This window comes from Moschus berezovskii, chromosome 9, assembly GCF_049115385.1.
Source record: "Moschus berezovskii isolate FMDL1 chromosome 9, NW_MosBer_1.0, whole genome shotgun sequence".
NCBI classification, from domain to species: domain Eukaryota; kingdom Metazoa; phylum Chordata; class Mammalia; order Artiodactyla; family Moschidae; genus Moschus; species Moschus berezovskii.
In genome coordinates this window covers 53,662,011-53,679,350 of record NC_142468.1, presented here as the reverse complement: position 1 = coordinate 53,679,350, position 17,340 = coordinate 53,662,011, and the positions used below count along the sequence as shown (strand labels likewise).

The window sequence follows — 17,340 nt, the reverse complement described above, 5'->3', positions numbered from 1 at the left end:
TGTTTTTACATTTTTCTTAAGAGCAGTGTTGAAAACCTTTCAGATATTTATGACCATTTATATTTTCCTTTCTGCTGTATCTGTTCCTTGATTCATATTTTGAATTCATTTTTTTCTCTTGACATGGTATTCTTTTTCTTACAGATTTGTAGGAACTAATTTATATTAGAAAAGGCAGCCTTTGTCATATTCATATGAGTTGCAAATACTATTTTACCAGTTTGTCTTTATTTTGCTTATGGTAATTTTTAACTTTCAGATTTTTTTTTTTACTATCATCTAACATTACTTTGCCAACAAAGGTCTGTCTAGTCAAGGCTATGGTTTTTCCAGTGGTCATGTATGGATGTGAGAGTCGGACTGTGAAGAAAGCTGATTGCCGAAGAATTGATGCTTTTGAACTATGGTGTTGGAGAAGACTCTTGAGAGTCCCTTGGACTGCAAGGAGATCCATCCAGTCCATCCTAAAGGAGATCAGTCCTGGGTGTTCATTGGAAGGACTGATGCTAAGCTGAAACTCCAATACTTTGGCCACCTCATGCGACGAGTTGACTCACTGGAAAAGACTCTGATGCTGGGAGGAATTGGGGGCAGGAGGAGAAGGGGACAACAGAGAATGAGATGGCATCACCGACTCGATGGAGGTGAGTTTGAGTGAACTCCGTGAGTTGGTGATGGACAGGGAGGCCTGGCATGCTATGGTTCATGGGGTCGCAAAGAGTCAGACACGACTGAACAACTGCACTGAACTGAATATTTTATGGCTTCTGAGTTTGGTGTCATAATCTTAAAGATCTTCCCTGCTATTAGATTATAAAGTAATTTTCCTGTTCTAGAATTCTTTTATTTTTTATATTTAGATATTTGACCTATTTTGGACTTATTCTAATGGAAGTTGCTTTCCTATTACCAAGTTCAGTTCAGTTCAGTTGCTCAGTCGTGTCTGACCCTTTGCGACCCCATGAATCACAGCATGCCAGGTCTCCCTGTCCATCACCAAACCATTTACTGAATAAGCCTTCTTTTCTATACTGATTCCAGAGAGTATTTTTATCATATACTAGGTTTGGTTGTACCCTACATACAAACCCAAATATATGTCAATTTCTGGACCTTCAAATCTGTGCAGTTTCTCTCTATTCATATGGTACTATTTTTAATAGACATGTTTATTATTTCTTTGGGCTGGCTCCTTCTTCTTACTCCACTTGTTCAGATTTTTCCTGGCTAAACTTACTAAAATACTTTGGCCACCTCATGCAAAGAGTTGACTCACTGGAAAAGAGTCTGATGCTAGGAGGGATTGGGGGTGGGAGGAGACGGGGACGACAGAGAATGAGATGGCTGGATGGCATCACCAACTCGATGGACATGAGTTTGAGTGAACTCCGGGAGTTGGTGATGGACAGGGAGGCCTGGCGTGCTGTGATTCATGGGGTCGCGGAGAGTCGGACACAACTGAGCGACTGAACTGAACTGAACTGAAACTTACTAATTAATTTCTTTTCCATAACAGTGTTAGTTTGTCTCACTTCAGAATAAATCAGTTGGTACCTTTATTAGGATCAGGTTAGATATATAGCTTAATAGGGAGACTTGACAGCTTTATGACAGTAAATCTAAGAGGATGACGTGGCTTTTGATTTGCTTAATCTTTTTGCATCCTTGAGACATGTTTTAGTTTACTTCATATGTATTTTGCACGTTTTTAAAGTTGATTTCCAGCCCGCAGGCTCCCCGCCCCTCCCGCAACGCTCAACCCCGGGATCCCCGCCGGCTTGCCTACCCGCCATGGCAGACAAGGAAGCAGCCTTTGATGACGCAGGAGAAGAACGTGTGATCAACGAAGAATACAAAATATGGAAAAAGAACACCCCTTTTCTTTACGATTTGGTGATGACCCATGCTCTGGAGTGGCCTAGCCTAACTGCACAGTGGCTTCCAGATGTAACCAGACCAGAGGGGAAAGATTTCAGTATTCATCGACTTGTCCTGGGGACACACACGTCAGATGAACAAAACCACCTTGTGATAGCCAGCATGCAGCTCCCTAATGATGATGCTCAGTTTGATGCTTCACACTACGACAGTGAAAAAGGAGAATTTGGAGGTTTTGGCTCGGTTAGTGGAAAAATTGAAATAGAAATCAAGATCAACCATGAAGGAGAGGTAAACAGGGCACGCTATATGCCCCAGAACCCTTGCATCATTGCAACAAAGACTCCATCCAGTGATGTCCTTGTTTTTGACTATACAAAACATCCTTCTAAACCAGACCCTTCTGGAGAGTGCAACCCAGACTTGCGTCTCCATGGACATCAGAAGGAAGGCTACGGGCTTTCTTGGAACCCAAATCTCAGTGGGCACTTACTGAGTGCTTCAGATGACCACACCATCTGCCTGTGGGACATAAGTGCTGTTCCAAAGGAAGGGAAAGTTGTGGATGCGAAGACCATCTTCACAGGGCACACGGCAGTAGTAGAGGATGTCTCCTGGCATCTGCTCCATGAGTCCCTCTTTGGGTCGGTTGCTGATGATCAGAAACTCATGATCTGGGATACTCGTTCTAACAATACTTCCAAACCAAGCCACTCAGTTGATGCTCACACTGCTGAAGTGAACTGCCTTTCTTTCAATCCTTATAGTGAGTTCATTCTTGCCACAGGATCAGCTGACAAGACTGTTGCCCTGTGGGATCTGAGAAATCTGAAACTTAAATTGCATTCCTTTGAATCACATAAGGATGAAATATTCCAGGTTCAGTGGTCGCCTCACAATGAGACTATTTTGGCTTCCAGTGGTACTGATCGTAGACTGAATGTCTGGGATTTAAGTAAAATTGGAGAGGAACAATCCCCAGAAGATGCAGAAGATGGGCCACCAGAGTTGTTGTTTATTCATGGTGGTCACACTGCCAAGATATCTGATTTTTCCTGGAATCCCAATGAACCTTGGGTGATTTGTTCTGTATCAGAAGACAATATCATGCAAGTGTGGCAAATGGCTGAGAACATTTATAATGATGAAGACCCCGAAGGAAGCGTGGATCCAGAAGGACAAGGATCTTAGATCATGTCTGCACTTGTGATTTTTAGACTCCCCTTTTCTTCCTCTCAACTCTGAGATTGATTTAACACAGGTTTTGAGACACAGACTTTGTTTGGTTATCCCTCTATAATAAGTTCTATCAACAATGTTATTAGTCCAAACAGAAGGTGTTTTCTAAATATTAACTGGGGGCTTCTTGATTCAGCAAAGCCACAGACTTATATTTAAATTTTCTTTAGGAATTTTCTAGTAATAGAGGTCTAAAAGTAGCCACAAAAAGGGGAATATTGTGTGTGGTTATTTTTCTTCTTATGCTATATCCCCAAGTTTTTCAGACTCATTTAAGTAAAGACTAGAGTGAGTAAGAAATAGAGCTAAGTGAGGTAGGTGTCTGAGCCATGAAGTATAAATACTACAAGATGTTGTTTTTATTCAGGAAATAGGGGAGATTCAAGTCATACAAATTCCTCCACGCCGAACTTTCCAGGATTCACATTTCCTTACATAGACCAGTCTCCTCTCAGTTTCTTCAGTTAAGTCAAAACAACGTGTTCCTCCTTCCCCCATATATTTTTGCTTGTTAGTGTATTTCTTGAGCTGTTTTCATATTATTTCTTTCCTTTCTGTGAAATGGTTTTTTAAAAAACTTGGGACCACCAAGTTGTAAAGATGTATGTTTTTACCTGACAGTTATACCACAGGTAGACTGTCCAGTTAAGTTGAGAAGAGTGACTCAATAGCTTGTATTTGTTTTTAAAATTAAATTAATCCAGGATAAGAGTTGCTTTTTTTTTTTTTTTTAAGGAGTTAGTCCTTGACCACTAGTTTGATACCATCTCAATTCTGGGTGACCTGTTTCACCAGCAGGCCTGTTACTCTCCTTGACTAACTGTGTAAGTGCTTATAATGGAATAAATTGCTTTTCTACATTAAAAAAAAAAAAATAAAGTTGATTTCCAAGTATCTTACGTTTTTGTTGCTCTTGTAAATGAAAGTTTTTTCTCCCTTTATCTGATGGCCGGTGAATGTTTATATGTACAAAAGCAACTAATTTTTGTCTATGAATCCTGAATTCTTTTTGCTTTTATTAGTTTTTCAGATTATCTTTTTAGATTTTTCAAATATCATATCACTGCAAACATGGTTGTATTTCTTCCTTTTCAGTTTTCTGCCTCTAGTTTCTTTCTCTTATCTAATTATTTTGACAATACATTCTGAAAAATTAAACAATAATGGTGATAGTGTAATGGTTAACTCAGTCATGACTTCAGGGAGAATTTCCCTAATGCTTTTCCACTAAGTGTTGCTCTTGTTGTTGTTCAGTTGCTCAGTCGTGTCCATCTCTTTGCAACCCAATGGACTGTAGCGTGCCAAGCTTCCATGTCCATCCCCATCTCCTGGAGCTTGTTCAAACTCATGTCCATTGAATTGGTGATGCCATCCAATCATCTCATCCTCTGTCACCCCCTTCTCCTACTGCCTTCAATCTTTTCCAGTGAGTTGGCTCTTCACATCAGGAGGCCAAAGTATTGGAGCTTCATCTTTAGCATTAGTCCTTCCAATGAATATTCAGGACTGATTTCCTTTAGGATTGACTGGGTATTTCTCCCTGCTGTCCAAGGGACTCTCAAGAGTCTTTTCCAGCACTGCAGTTCTAAAGAATCAATTCTTCAGTGCTCAGCCATTCTTTGTGATCCAACTTTCACATCCATACATGACTACTGCAAAAACCATAACTTTGACTATACGGACATTTGTCAACCAAGTAATGTATCTGCTTTTTAATACGGTAAGTTTGTCATACCTTTTCTTCCAAGGAGCAAGTGTCTGTTCATTTTATGCCTACAGTCACCACCTGCAGTGATTTTGGACCTAAGAAAATAAAATCTGTCACTGTTTCCATAGTTTCCCCATCTATTTGTCATGAAATGATGGGATTGAATGCCATGATCTTAGTGTTTTGAATGTTGAATTTTAAGCCAGCTTTTTCACTCTCTTCTCTCACTTTCGTCAAGAAGCTCTTTAGTTCTTCTTCGCTGTCGTAAGAGTGATGTCATCTGCATATCTAAGGTTATTGACTTCTCCAGACAATCTTGATTCCAGCTTGTGCTTCATCCAGCACAGCATTTCGCATGATGTACTCTGCATTTAAGTTAAATAAGCAGGATAACAATGTATAGCCTTGATGTAGTCCTTTCCCAATTTTGAACCAATCTGCTGTCCCATGTCCGGTTATAAATGTTTCTTCTTGACTAACATATAGGTTTCGCAGGAGGTAGGTAAGGTGGTCTGGTATTCCCATCTCTTTAAAAAATTTCCAGTTTGTTGTGATACACATAGTCAAAGGCTTTAGTGTAGTCAATGAAGAAGTAGATGTTTTTCTGGAATTCTCTTGCTTTTTCTATGATCCAGCAGGTGTTGGCAATTTGATCTCTGATTCCTCTGCCTTTTCTAAATTCAGCTTGAACATCTGGCAGTTCTCAGTTCATGTACTGTTGAAGCCTAGCTTGAAGAATTTGGAGCATTACTTTGCTAGCATGTAAAATGAGTGCAATTGTGCGGTAGTTTGAACATTGTTTGGCATTGCCCTTCTTTGGAATTGGAATGAAAACTGACCTTTTTCAGTCCTGTGGCCACTGTTGAGTTTTCCAAGTTTGCTGGCATATTGAGTGCAGCACTTTCACAGCATCATCTTTCAGGATTTGAAATAGCTCAACTGGAATTCCATCGCTTCCCCTAGCTTTGTTCATAGTGATGCTTCCTAAGGCCCATTTGACGTCACATTCCAGGATGTCTGGCTCTAGGTGAGTGATCACACCATTGTGGTATCTGGGTCATTAAAATTTTTTGTATAATTCTGTATATCCTTGCCACTCTTCTTAATACCTTCTGCTTCTGTTAGGTCTGTACCATTTCTGTCCTTTATTGTGCTCATCTTTGCATGAAATGTTCCCTTGGGATCTCTAATTTTCTTGAAGAGATCTCTAGTCTTCCCCATTCTATTGTTTTCCTCTATTTCGTTACATTGTTCATTTAGGAAGGCTTTCTTATCTCTCCTTGCTATTCTTTGTAACTCTGCATTCAGATGAATATATCTTTCCTTTTCTCCTTTTCCTTTTGCTTCTTTTCTTTTCTCAGCTATTTTTAAGGCCTCTTCAGACAACCATTTTGCCTTTCTGCATTTCTTTTTCTTGAGGTGGTTTTGATCACTGCCTCCTCTACAATGTTGCAAACCTCTGTCCATAGTTCTTCATGCACTCTATCAGATCTGATCCCTTGAATCTATTGTCACTTCTACTATATAATCATAAAGGATTTGATTTAGGTCATACCAGATTGGCTTCATGGTTTTCCCTACTTTCTTCAATTTAAGTCTGAATTTTGCAATAAGAAGTTCATCATCTGAGCAACAGTCAGCTCCTGGTCTTGTTTTTGCTGACTGTATAGAGCTTCTCCATTGTTGGCTGCAAAGAATATAATCAGTCTGATTTCAGTATTAACCATCTGGTGATGTCCATGTGTAGAGTCTTCTCTTGTGCTGTTGGAAGTGGGTGTTTACTATTATCACTGCTATTCTTGGCAAAACTCTATTAGCCTTTACCCTGCTTCATTTTGTACTCCAAAGCCAAACTTGCCTGTATCTCTTGACTTCCTACTTTGGTATTCCAGTTCCCTAGGATGAAAAGGACATCTTTTTTTGGTGTTAGTTCTTGAAGGTCTTGTAGGTCTTCTTAGAACCTTTCAACTTCAGCTTCTTTGGTATTAGTGGCTGGGGCATAGACTTGGATTACTGTGATATTGTATGATTTGCCTTGGAAAAGAACAGAAATTGTTCTCTCGTTTTTGAGATTGCATCCAAGTACTACATCTCAGGCTCTTTTGTTGATTATGAGGGCTACTCCATTTCTAAGGCATTCTTGCCCACAGTAACAGATATAATTGTCATCTGAATTAAATTTCCCCATCCAGTCCATTTTAGTTCACTGATTCCTAAAATGTTGATGTTCACTCTTGCCATCTCCTATTTGACCACTTTCAATTTACCTTGACTTGTGTACCTAACATTCCAGGTTGCTCTGCAATATTGTTCTTTACAGCATCAGACTTTATTTTCACCAACACACACATCCACAACTGGGCATTGGTTGTATCTGCTTTGACTCAGCCTCTTCATTCCTTCTGGAGGTATTTATTCTCTCTTCTCTAGTAGCATATTGGGCACCTACCAACCTGGGGAGTTCATCTTTCAGTGTCATATTCTTTTACCTTTTCATACTGTTCATGGGGTTCTCAAGGCAAGAATGCTGAAGTGGTTTGCTCACTAAGTATAATGTCAGCTTTTGGGCTGAGGTAGAAGCATCTTATCATGTTAAGGAACTATCCACCAATTTCTCTTTTACTGAAGGTTTTTTAAAAATCTAGCATAAATGTTGAGCTTTATCAAATACTTTTTCAGCATCTTTAAATATGATCGTGTGATTGTTCTCTTTGGAGCTATTAAAATGATTGACTGGACTTCCCTGATGGCTCAAATGGTAAAGAATCTGCCTGCAGTGTGGGAGACCTGGGTTAAATCTCTGAGTCAGGAACATCCCCACCTCCTGACCCAGGGGACCCACTCCAGTATTCTTGCCTGGAGAGTCCCATGGACAGAGGAGCCATGGGGTCACAAAGAGTTGGACATGACTGAACGACTCACACTTTGCGTGACTGCTGGCTTCCTAGGTGGTGCTAGTGGTAAAGAATCTGCCTTGGGTTTGATCCCTGGGTGGGGAAGATCTCCTGGAGAAGGGAATGGCTGCCCTCTCCAGTATCCTTGCCTGAAGAATTCTATGGAAAGAGGAGCCTGGCAGGCTATAGTCCATGAAGTCACAGAGTCAGACACAATTGAGCAACTAACACTTTCAACTTTCATATAACTAGATTTATTAATATTGAATCAGCCTTACATTTCTACAATAATGCCAATTTGTCATACTATAATTTTCTTTAATTAAAAAAAATTTGGCTACAGTGGGCCTTCATTGCTGCACACGGGTTTTCTCTAGTTGCAGCGAGCAGGGGCTACTCTGGTTGCAGCATGTGGGCTTATTGCAGTGGCTTCTCTTGTGGAGGATGGGCTCTAGGGTGCATGGTCTTCAGTAGTTGTGGCACACAGGCTTAGTTGCCCCTCAGCGTGTGGGGTATTCCTGTGTCTCCTGCATTGGCAGGCAAATTCTTAACTATTGGACCACCAGGGAAGCCCTGTAATTTTCTTTAAATGTAAACATGATTCTTTGCTAATATTAGAATTTTTATACTGATGTTCATATTTGTGAGATTCATTTGTAGTTTTCGTGACTAATCTTTGTTAGTTTTTTCTTCATTAAATAATTTGGACACTATGCTTCTTTTCTGATACCTCAAATTTTAAATCTGGAATTTAAATAGCAGTGAAAGTATGTGTTTCTAGGAGATTCTGAGAAACTCATTTGTGATACCACCTGAACCTAATGTTTCACAGGAGGGATAACATTTTGACAACTTTCTCTGTGTTCTCATTGATGATTGGCTGTTTAGATTTTCTCTTTTGAATTTATTTTGGCAAATTATATTTTCCTAAAAAATTATTCATTTCATTTGATTTTTCAGATTTATTTTCATAGAATTGAGCCATGTAGGCTCTTATTATTCTTTTCATTTCCATGGTATTTGTAGTTATTTCAACTTTATCGTTTCTTGTGAATTTCTGCTCTTTCTCTTTTGTCTGAATTAGTGTAGATAACAGTTTATCTAGTTTAAGTTTTCCTTAAAATAAATTAACTTTTGAATTTATTTAGGTATACTACTTTCTGTTTTCTAGTTAATTTCTCTGTGATAATTTCTTTCTTTCACTTTTATGTTCATTCATTACTGTCTTTTTTATTAGTTATTGGTTACTGGGTAAGAAATCACTCCAAAACTTGTGAGTGATAGTCACTTCAGTTGTGTCTGCCTCTTTGCAACCCTATGGGCTGCAGCCTGACAGACTTCTCTGTCCATGGGATTCTCCAGGCAAGAATACTGGAGTGGGTTGCCATTCCCTTCCCCAAAACTTAGTGACTTTAAATAAAAATAATTTTTCAAAAATCTCACATGGTTTTTAAGGGTCAGGAATCCAGGTGCAGCTTAGCTGGGTGATTCTGTCTTAGGATCTCTGAGATTGCAGTCAGACTGTTAGCCCAGGTCTCAGTCATCAGAAAGCTTGAGTGGGTCTGGGGGACCTGCTTCAAGGAAGCTTCATCCTTGCTATGTCTTTCAGTATTTCCATCACCGCTGTTAATTGCACTTTTCAACAAAATAAGAAACCCACTTTTGACTCATTTAATGATCTTTGTCCTGTATTCTGCCTTGTCTGACATTAGACAAGATGACTAACTTGTTTCCTTTCTGTTTTTGTATTTGTCTGGTCTATTTTACTCATTCTTTTGTTTTCAACCTTTCTGAACCACTTTACTTAAGAAGTGTCTCTCACCTATGATGTGTAGTTCAGATTTGCTTTAAAAGTCATTCCAAAAGTCATTTTCTTTTAGCAGATGAGGTGAGTTCATTTATATTTACTGGTCTGACTGATCAATTTTGTCTTATTCCTGTAAGATTATTTTGTATTGTGTTTTACATTTTATAATTTTGTGAGTATTTTTCAACATGTATTCTATTGCTTTATCTATTTGTGCATTTTTTTCATGATAAACAGAAAGTTTTAGGTTTTATACAGTGATTACCCTGAAATTTTAAGATTTTATAATAGTGAGTCCTCAGTTTCTTCAGGCAATATGCATTACCTTTTCAGAACATAAAGAATTCTATGTATTTCTTTTTCTTCTTTATTCTCTTTTCCACCTTGCAATTTTTGTGGATTATTTCATCTTTCTTAGCATTCTTTTTTTCAACTGTTAGATATATATGCTTACCTATATTAATTTATTTGTCAATATAAAGATGGTATTCTTTAATCAGCAGCTGTTTAAAGATGAGGAAACCACATTACAGATTTTTCTTGTGAATTTGCTTTGCCTTTACTTTCCACTGCTTTCACTCTTATCTTCCCAACTTATATTCTTGTATCATGTCTGCATTTTAAAGCATGTATTTATTTGTCTGCCGTGGGCCCTAGTTGCGGCACGCAGGATCTTTGTTGCATCAGGCAGTGTCTTTCGTGGTGGCGCACAGGCTCAGTAGTTGTGGCATGGGCTTTCCAGTTGTGCGTGGATCAGGGGCTCAGTAGTTGTGGTTCATGGGCTTAGTTGCCCCACAGTGCTTGGGATCTTAGTTCCCTGACCAGGGATCAAACCCACATCCCCAGCACTGCAAGGTGGATTCTTAACCACTGAATGACCAGGCAGTCCCATCATGTCTGCATTCTTAGGGCACATAATATTTACTTTCTGCTCTGTAATCCAAACCACATATTTATTTAGTCTTATGGGCTTCCCAGGTGGTGCTTTTGGTAAAGAATTCTCCTGCCAGTACAGGAGATATGAGAGCCTTGGTTTTGATCCCTGGGTCAGTGAGATTCCCTGGAGGAGGACATGACAGCCTGGAGAACCCCATGGATAGAGGAACCTGGCAAGCTATAGTCAATAGGGTTGCAAAGAGTCGGACATGAGTGAAGTGACTTAGAACACATGCACACACAGGGCTAATACACTAAGTGCTAATGTTGGTCCCCTTACTGTCTTATCTTGATTAAGATACTGAAAGTTAGTCCTCTAAGTTGTTCCCCAAGAAAGGCTTTGGGATCAATATTCTCTGCATTCTTGCATCTTCAGAAGTATTTGCCTGTTGCCCTTATACCCAATAACCTCTTTGGGTTGCACATTCTTTCCTTGATGATATTATTGTAGGTGTCACTGCTCTAACTTCTCCATGGACTGCTGCTGTGGAGGATTCTGAGGCCAGCACACCTTTTTTCTTTTGTGAATTACTCCACCCTGTTGCCAAAAGAATGTTGTTGTCATGGTGTTGTCTTGAAATCCAGTAACTTTACTAGGATATGTCTCAGTGTTAGCTCTTCTGAGTCTGTTTTCCTGGAATGTGGTTTGTTCTTATGTAGATACAAGTTTGTTTGTTTGTTTGTTTTACTTCAGAGCAGTTTTCTTGAATTTTATCTTTATATATTTGGGTGAAAGTCACTCAGTCGTGTCTGACTCTTTGCGACCCCATGGACTATACAGTCCATGGAATTCTCCAGGCTGGAATACTGGAGTGGTAGCTATTCCCTTCTCCAGGGGATCTTCCCAACCCAGGGATCGAACCGAGGTCTCCTGCATTGCAGTCGGATTCTTTACCAGCTGAGCCACCAGGGAAGCCCAAGAACACTGGAGTGGGTAGCCTATCCCTTCTCCAGCAGATCTTCCTGACCCAGGAATTGAACTGGAGACTCCTGCATTGTGGGCAGATTTTTTACCAACTGAGCTACTAGGATTCAATATTTTCCTCTTTAGCAACCCCAGGTATGCACATGTTTGATCTCTTTTGCCTAGCCTCTGCCTCTCATCTTTCTTTTTTATCCTTTTAATTCTTTTTCCTGTTGGATTTCATTTGTCTTCCCCCATTCCATCCTCCACCCCCACCTCCCATTTGTATCTGCTATATTCCCGGTTGTGTTTTTAGCAGCAGTGAGTCTCCTTGGTGCTTTTCCCAATTTTACTTTAATTCCTGTAATGATTTTGTTTTTTCTTTCCATGTTTTTCCTAAGTTCTGCCAGATCACATATCACTTCTCCCTCTGTTGCCTCACAATGTCTTTCTGGAGTTCTTGCATTTCTAATTTGTGCTCTTCCGTCATCTAGTCAACTGCTTCATCAAGGATTTTTAATTTGGGGCAGAAAGTTTACTCATAAATTTCATCTATCTTGGGGCAATATTTTCTTGGTGCTTATCGACCACTTACTTTTTTCCTGTGTTTCTGTTGATCTTCTGATTTTTTTTTTTTTTTTCTATTTCAGCTTTGCAATGAGTTTTTCCCTGATGAGATATTTGCAAAAGTTCACACTAAGGCAAACTGGAACTTTTCTTATGTTGCAGCATGTTGTGTATATGTTCGTTTTTCTTAAGTCAATGGGATTTAGCAGCTATGAGGGTTTTCTAAGGCAAGGTTACTTTTCTCCCCCTCTGACAGAGATAGACTGCTTCCTACAAATATGACTTATCTCTGTGGTTTTTTCTTCTGGCCTCACTTCTTTTCCTTCTTTAAATTAAACTATGTACAAGGGTGCTCCTACTGCCAGCCTGTGCACCCTGTTTCTACTGCTTCACACAAGGTTTTCGGTTTTCCACATTAGGGTAAACCTTCACCTTTGAAAGGTGTATTCTGTCTTTTCCCAGGATCTGTGTTGCAGGTCCTCTTTCCCCATGTATTGCACAATAATCTCCACTGCTTTGGGCAATACTTTCACTTATAGTTCACGGTTCTGGCTATTTCTTGGTTTTGTCAGGAGTTTGTCTTTTCTTTCTCATTTGCCTCCTTGCCTTTGAGTAGTTTCCAGGAAGAGAAGAAAGAAGTGCTGGTTTTATGGCACTGTATACAAACCCAAAGTCCCTTCAGTCCTTTTATTTTTTATTTTTTTATTTATTTATTTTTTAAAATATTTTATTTTATTTTAAATGAGGCTTTTAATTAATGTTTGACAGAGCTGATTCAAGTTGAACAGACTAAATTTCTTTAAACAAACTTACTTATACTCCAGAGTCCTTTAAAAACTTAATAGCATTTATACATTGAAGGTATTTGATTTTCTTGTAACTAGCACTTCAAATGCAACAAGCATTTGAAGCAACAAGCATTTGACCCAACAAGTAAAACTTTCTACAGTTCATAACTTTTATAAATAAAATAAATTAAATGTACAGTGAATAAGTTCTCTGAAATATTTCAATATTTCTGCAGGTTTAGTAACATCGTAAAATACATTTCAACTAAAATTCACAAATCTAAAACCTTCAGTCCTTTTAAAATTACTATTGTCTGGATAAGTTTTAGCATCTCTACAATATATTAAAATATGTATAAAATTTATATCAGCATACTTTACCTATAAATATATTAGGTTGAATGCTCCCCCCAAATTTTCATTTATAACTGATCAAAAAGTTTAGAGAGTACTGAAGTTAAGAAAATAGTGTGAGTTTGGAAGTTTCCCTTCCTCAGCAATTTTCTGGAAGAGTTTGAGTAGAATAGGTGTTAGCTCTTCTCTAAATTTTTGGTAGAATTCAGCTGTGAAGCCGTCTGGACCTGGGCTTTTGTTTGCTAGAAGATTTCTGATTACAACCTCTAGTTCCGTGCTTGTGATGGGTCTGTTCAGATTTTCTATTTCTTCCTGGTTCGGTTTTGGAAAGGTGTACTTTTCTAGGAATTTGTCCTTTTCTTCCAGGTTATTCATTTTATTGCCATATAATTGCTGATAATATTCTCTAATAATCCTTTGTATTTCTGTGTTGTCAGTTGTGATCTCTCCATTTTCATTTCTAATTTTATTGATTTGGTTCTTCTCCCTTTGTTTCTTGATGAGTCTGGCTAGTGGTTTGTCAATTTTATTTACCTTCTCAAAGAACCAGCTTTTGGCTTTGTTGATTTTTGCTATGGTCTCTTTTGTTTCTTTTGCATTTATCTCTGCCCTAATTTTTACAATTTCTTTCCTTCTACTGACCCTGGGGTTCTTCATTTTTTCCTTTTCTAGTTGCTTTAGATGTAGAGTTATTTAGTTGACTTTTTTCTTGTTTCTTGATGTGTGCCTGTATTGCTATGAACTTCCCCCTTAGCACTGCTTTTACAGTGTCCCAGAGGTTTTGGGTTGTTGTGTTTTCATTTTCATTCATTTCTATGCATATTTTGATTTCTCTTTTGATTTCTTCTATGATTTGTTCATTATTCAGCAGCGTGTTGTTCAGTCTCCATATGTTGGCATTTTTAATAGTTTTTCTCCCGTAATTGAGATCTAATCTTACTGCATTGTGGTCAGGAAAGATGCTTGGAAAGATTTCAGTTTTTTTGAATTTACCAAGGCTATATTTATGGCCCAGGATGTGATCTATCCTGGAAAAGGTTCCGTGTGCGCTTGAGAAAAAGGTGAAATTCATTGTTTTGGGGTGAAATGTCCTACAGATATCTATTAGGTCTAACTGGTCTATTGTATCATTTAAAGTTTGTGTTTCCTTGTTAATTTTCTGTTTAGTTGATCTATCCATAGATGTAAGTGGGGCATTAAAATCTCCTACTATGATTGCATTGTTATTAATTTCCCCTTTCATACTTGTTAGCAATTGTCTTACATATTGCGGTGCTCCTATGTTGGGTGCATAAATATTTATAATTGTTATATCTTCTTCTTGGATTGATCCTTTGATCATTATGTAGTTTCCTTCTTTGTCTCTTTTCACAGCCTTTGTTTTAAAGTCTATTTTATCTGATATGAGTATTGCTACTCCTGCTTTCTTTTGGTCTCTATTTGCATGGAATATCTTTTTCCAGCCCTTCACTTTCAGTCTGTATGTGTCCCTCGTTTTGAGGTGGGTCTCTTGTAGACAATATCACCCTAATCCCAAAACCTGGTAAAGACCCCACAAAAAAAGAAAACTACAGGCCAATATCACTGATGAACATAGATGCAAAAATCCTTAACAAAATTCTAGCAATCAGAATCCAACAACACATTACGAAGATCATACATCATGACCAAGTGGGCTTTATCCCAGGAATGCAAGGATTCTGCAATATCCGCAAATCAATCAACGTAATACACCACATTAACAAACTGAAAAATAAAAATCATATGATTATCTCAATAGATGCAGAGAAAGCCTTCGACAAAATTCAACATCCATTTATGATAAAAACCCTCCAGAAAGTGGGAATAGAAGGGACATACCTCAACATAATAAAAGCTATATATGACAAACCCACAGCAAACATTTCACCTCAACGGTGAAAAACTGAAAGCATTTCCCCTAAAGTCAGGAACAAGACAAGGGTGCCCACTCTCACCACTACTATTCAACATAGTTCTGGAAGTTTTGGCTACAGCAATCAGAGCAGAAAAAGACATAAAAGGAATACAAATTGGAAAAGAAGAAGTAAAACTTTCACTGTTCACTGATGACATGATCCTCTACACAGAAAACCCTAAAGACTCTACCAGAAAACTACTAGAGCTAATCAATGATTACAGCAAAGTTGCAGGATATAAAATCAACACACAGAAATCCCTTGCATTCCTATACACTAATAATGAGAAAATAGAAAAATTAAGGAAACTATTCCATTCACTGTTGCAACGAAAAGAATTAAATACTTAGGAATATATCTACCTAAGGAAACAAAAGACTTGTAAATGGAAAACTATAAAACACTAGTGAAAGTAATCAAAAAGGACACTAATAGAGAAATATACCATGTTCGTGGATTGGAAGAATAAATATTGTAAAAATGAGTATACTACCCAAAGTAATTTATACATTCAGTGCAATCCCTATCAAGCTACCAACGATATTTTTCACAGAACTAGAACAAATAATATCACAATTTGCATTGAAATACAAAAAACCTCGAATAGCCAAAGCAATCTTGAGGAAGAAAAATGGAACTGGAGGAATTAACCTGCCAGACTTCAGGCTCTACTACAAAGCCACAGTCATCAAGACAGTATGATACTGGCATAAAGACAGAAATATAGATCAATGGAACAAAATAGAAAACCCAGAGATAAATCCACGCACCTATGGACACCTTATCTTTGACAAAGGAGGCAAGAATATAAAATGGAGAAAAGACAATCTCTTTAACAAGTGGTGCTGGGAAAACTGGTCAGCCACTTGTAAAAGAATGAAACTAGAACACTTCCTAATACCATACACCAAAATAAACTCAAAATGGATTAGACCAGATTCTATAAAACTCCTAGAGGAGAACGTAGGCAAAACACTCTCCGACATAAATCACAGCAGGATCCTCCAAGACCCACCTCCCAGAATATTGGAAATAAAAGCAAAAATAAACAAATGGGACCTAATTAAAATCAAAAGCTTCTGCCCAGGAAACTATAAGTAAGGTGAAAAGACAGCCTTCAGAATGGGAGAAAATAATAGCAAATGAAGCAACTGATAAAGGATTAATCTCCAAAATATACAAGCAGGTCCTGCAGCTCAATTCCAGAAAAATAAATGACGCAATCAAAAAATGGGCCAAAGAACTAAACAGACATTTCTCCAAAGAAGACATACAGATGGCTAACAAACACATGAAAAAATGCTCAACATCCCTTATAATCAGAGAAATGCAAATCAAAACCACAATGAGATACCATTTCACACCAGTCAGAATGGCTGCTATCCAAAAGTCTACATGCAATAAATGCTGGAGAGGGTGTGGAGAGAAGGGAACCCTCTTACACTGTTGGTGGGAATGCAAACTAGTACAGCCACTATGGAGAACAGTGTGGAGATTCCTCAAAAAACTGGAAATAGAACTGCCATATGATCCAGCAATCGCACTCCTGGGCATACACACCGAGGAAACCAGAATTGAAAGAGACACATGTACTCCAATGTTCATTGCAGCACTGTTTATAATAGCCAGGACATGGAAGCAACCTAGATGTCCATCTGCAGACGAATGGGTAAGAAAGCTTTGGTACATATACACAATGAAAGAATGCATTTGAATCAGTTCAAATGAGGTGGATGAAACTGGAGCCTATTATACAGAGTGAAGTAAGCCAGAAAGAAAACCACCAATACAATATACTAATGCATATATATGGAATTTAGAAAGATGCAAATGATAACCCTGTATACGAGACAGCAAAAGAGACACAGATGTATAGAACAGTCTTTGGGACTCTGTGGGAGAGGGTGAGGGTGGGATGGTTTGGGAGAATGGCGTTGAAACATGTATGTTGTCATATGTGAAACGAATCACCAGTTCAGTGTTGATGCATGTTACAGGATGCCTGGGGCTGGTGTGCGGGGATGACCCCGAGGGAGGATAAAGGGAGGAGGGAGGTGGGAGGGGGGTTCAGGAGGGGGAACTCATGTACACCCGGGGCAGATTCATGTCAATGTATGGCAAAACCAACCAATATAATATTGTAAAATAATTAGCCTCCAATAATAAATAAATAAATAAAATAAAATAAATAAAATTTTAAATTAAAAAAAAAAGAAAATAGTGTGTATTAAATGCTATTATAAAGCTAAATACCTAAAGCTGTTGGCCCAGAGAGAATAACATCTCCCTCTTCTAATAAGCCTAGATAGATATCACATTATGTTAGCA

At 38.4% G+C, this 17,340-nt stretch overlaps 1 pseudogene; it reads left to right on the top strand.

The window, feature by feature from the left end:
- The first annotated feature begins 1,730 nt into the window (after positions 1-1,730).
- LOC129563192 (histone-binding protein RBBP4 pseudogene) lies at positions 1,731-3,517 on the top strand (annotated as a pseudogene).
- The last annotated feature ends 13,823 nt before the right edge of the window (positions 3,518-17,340 follow it).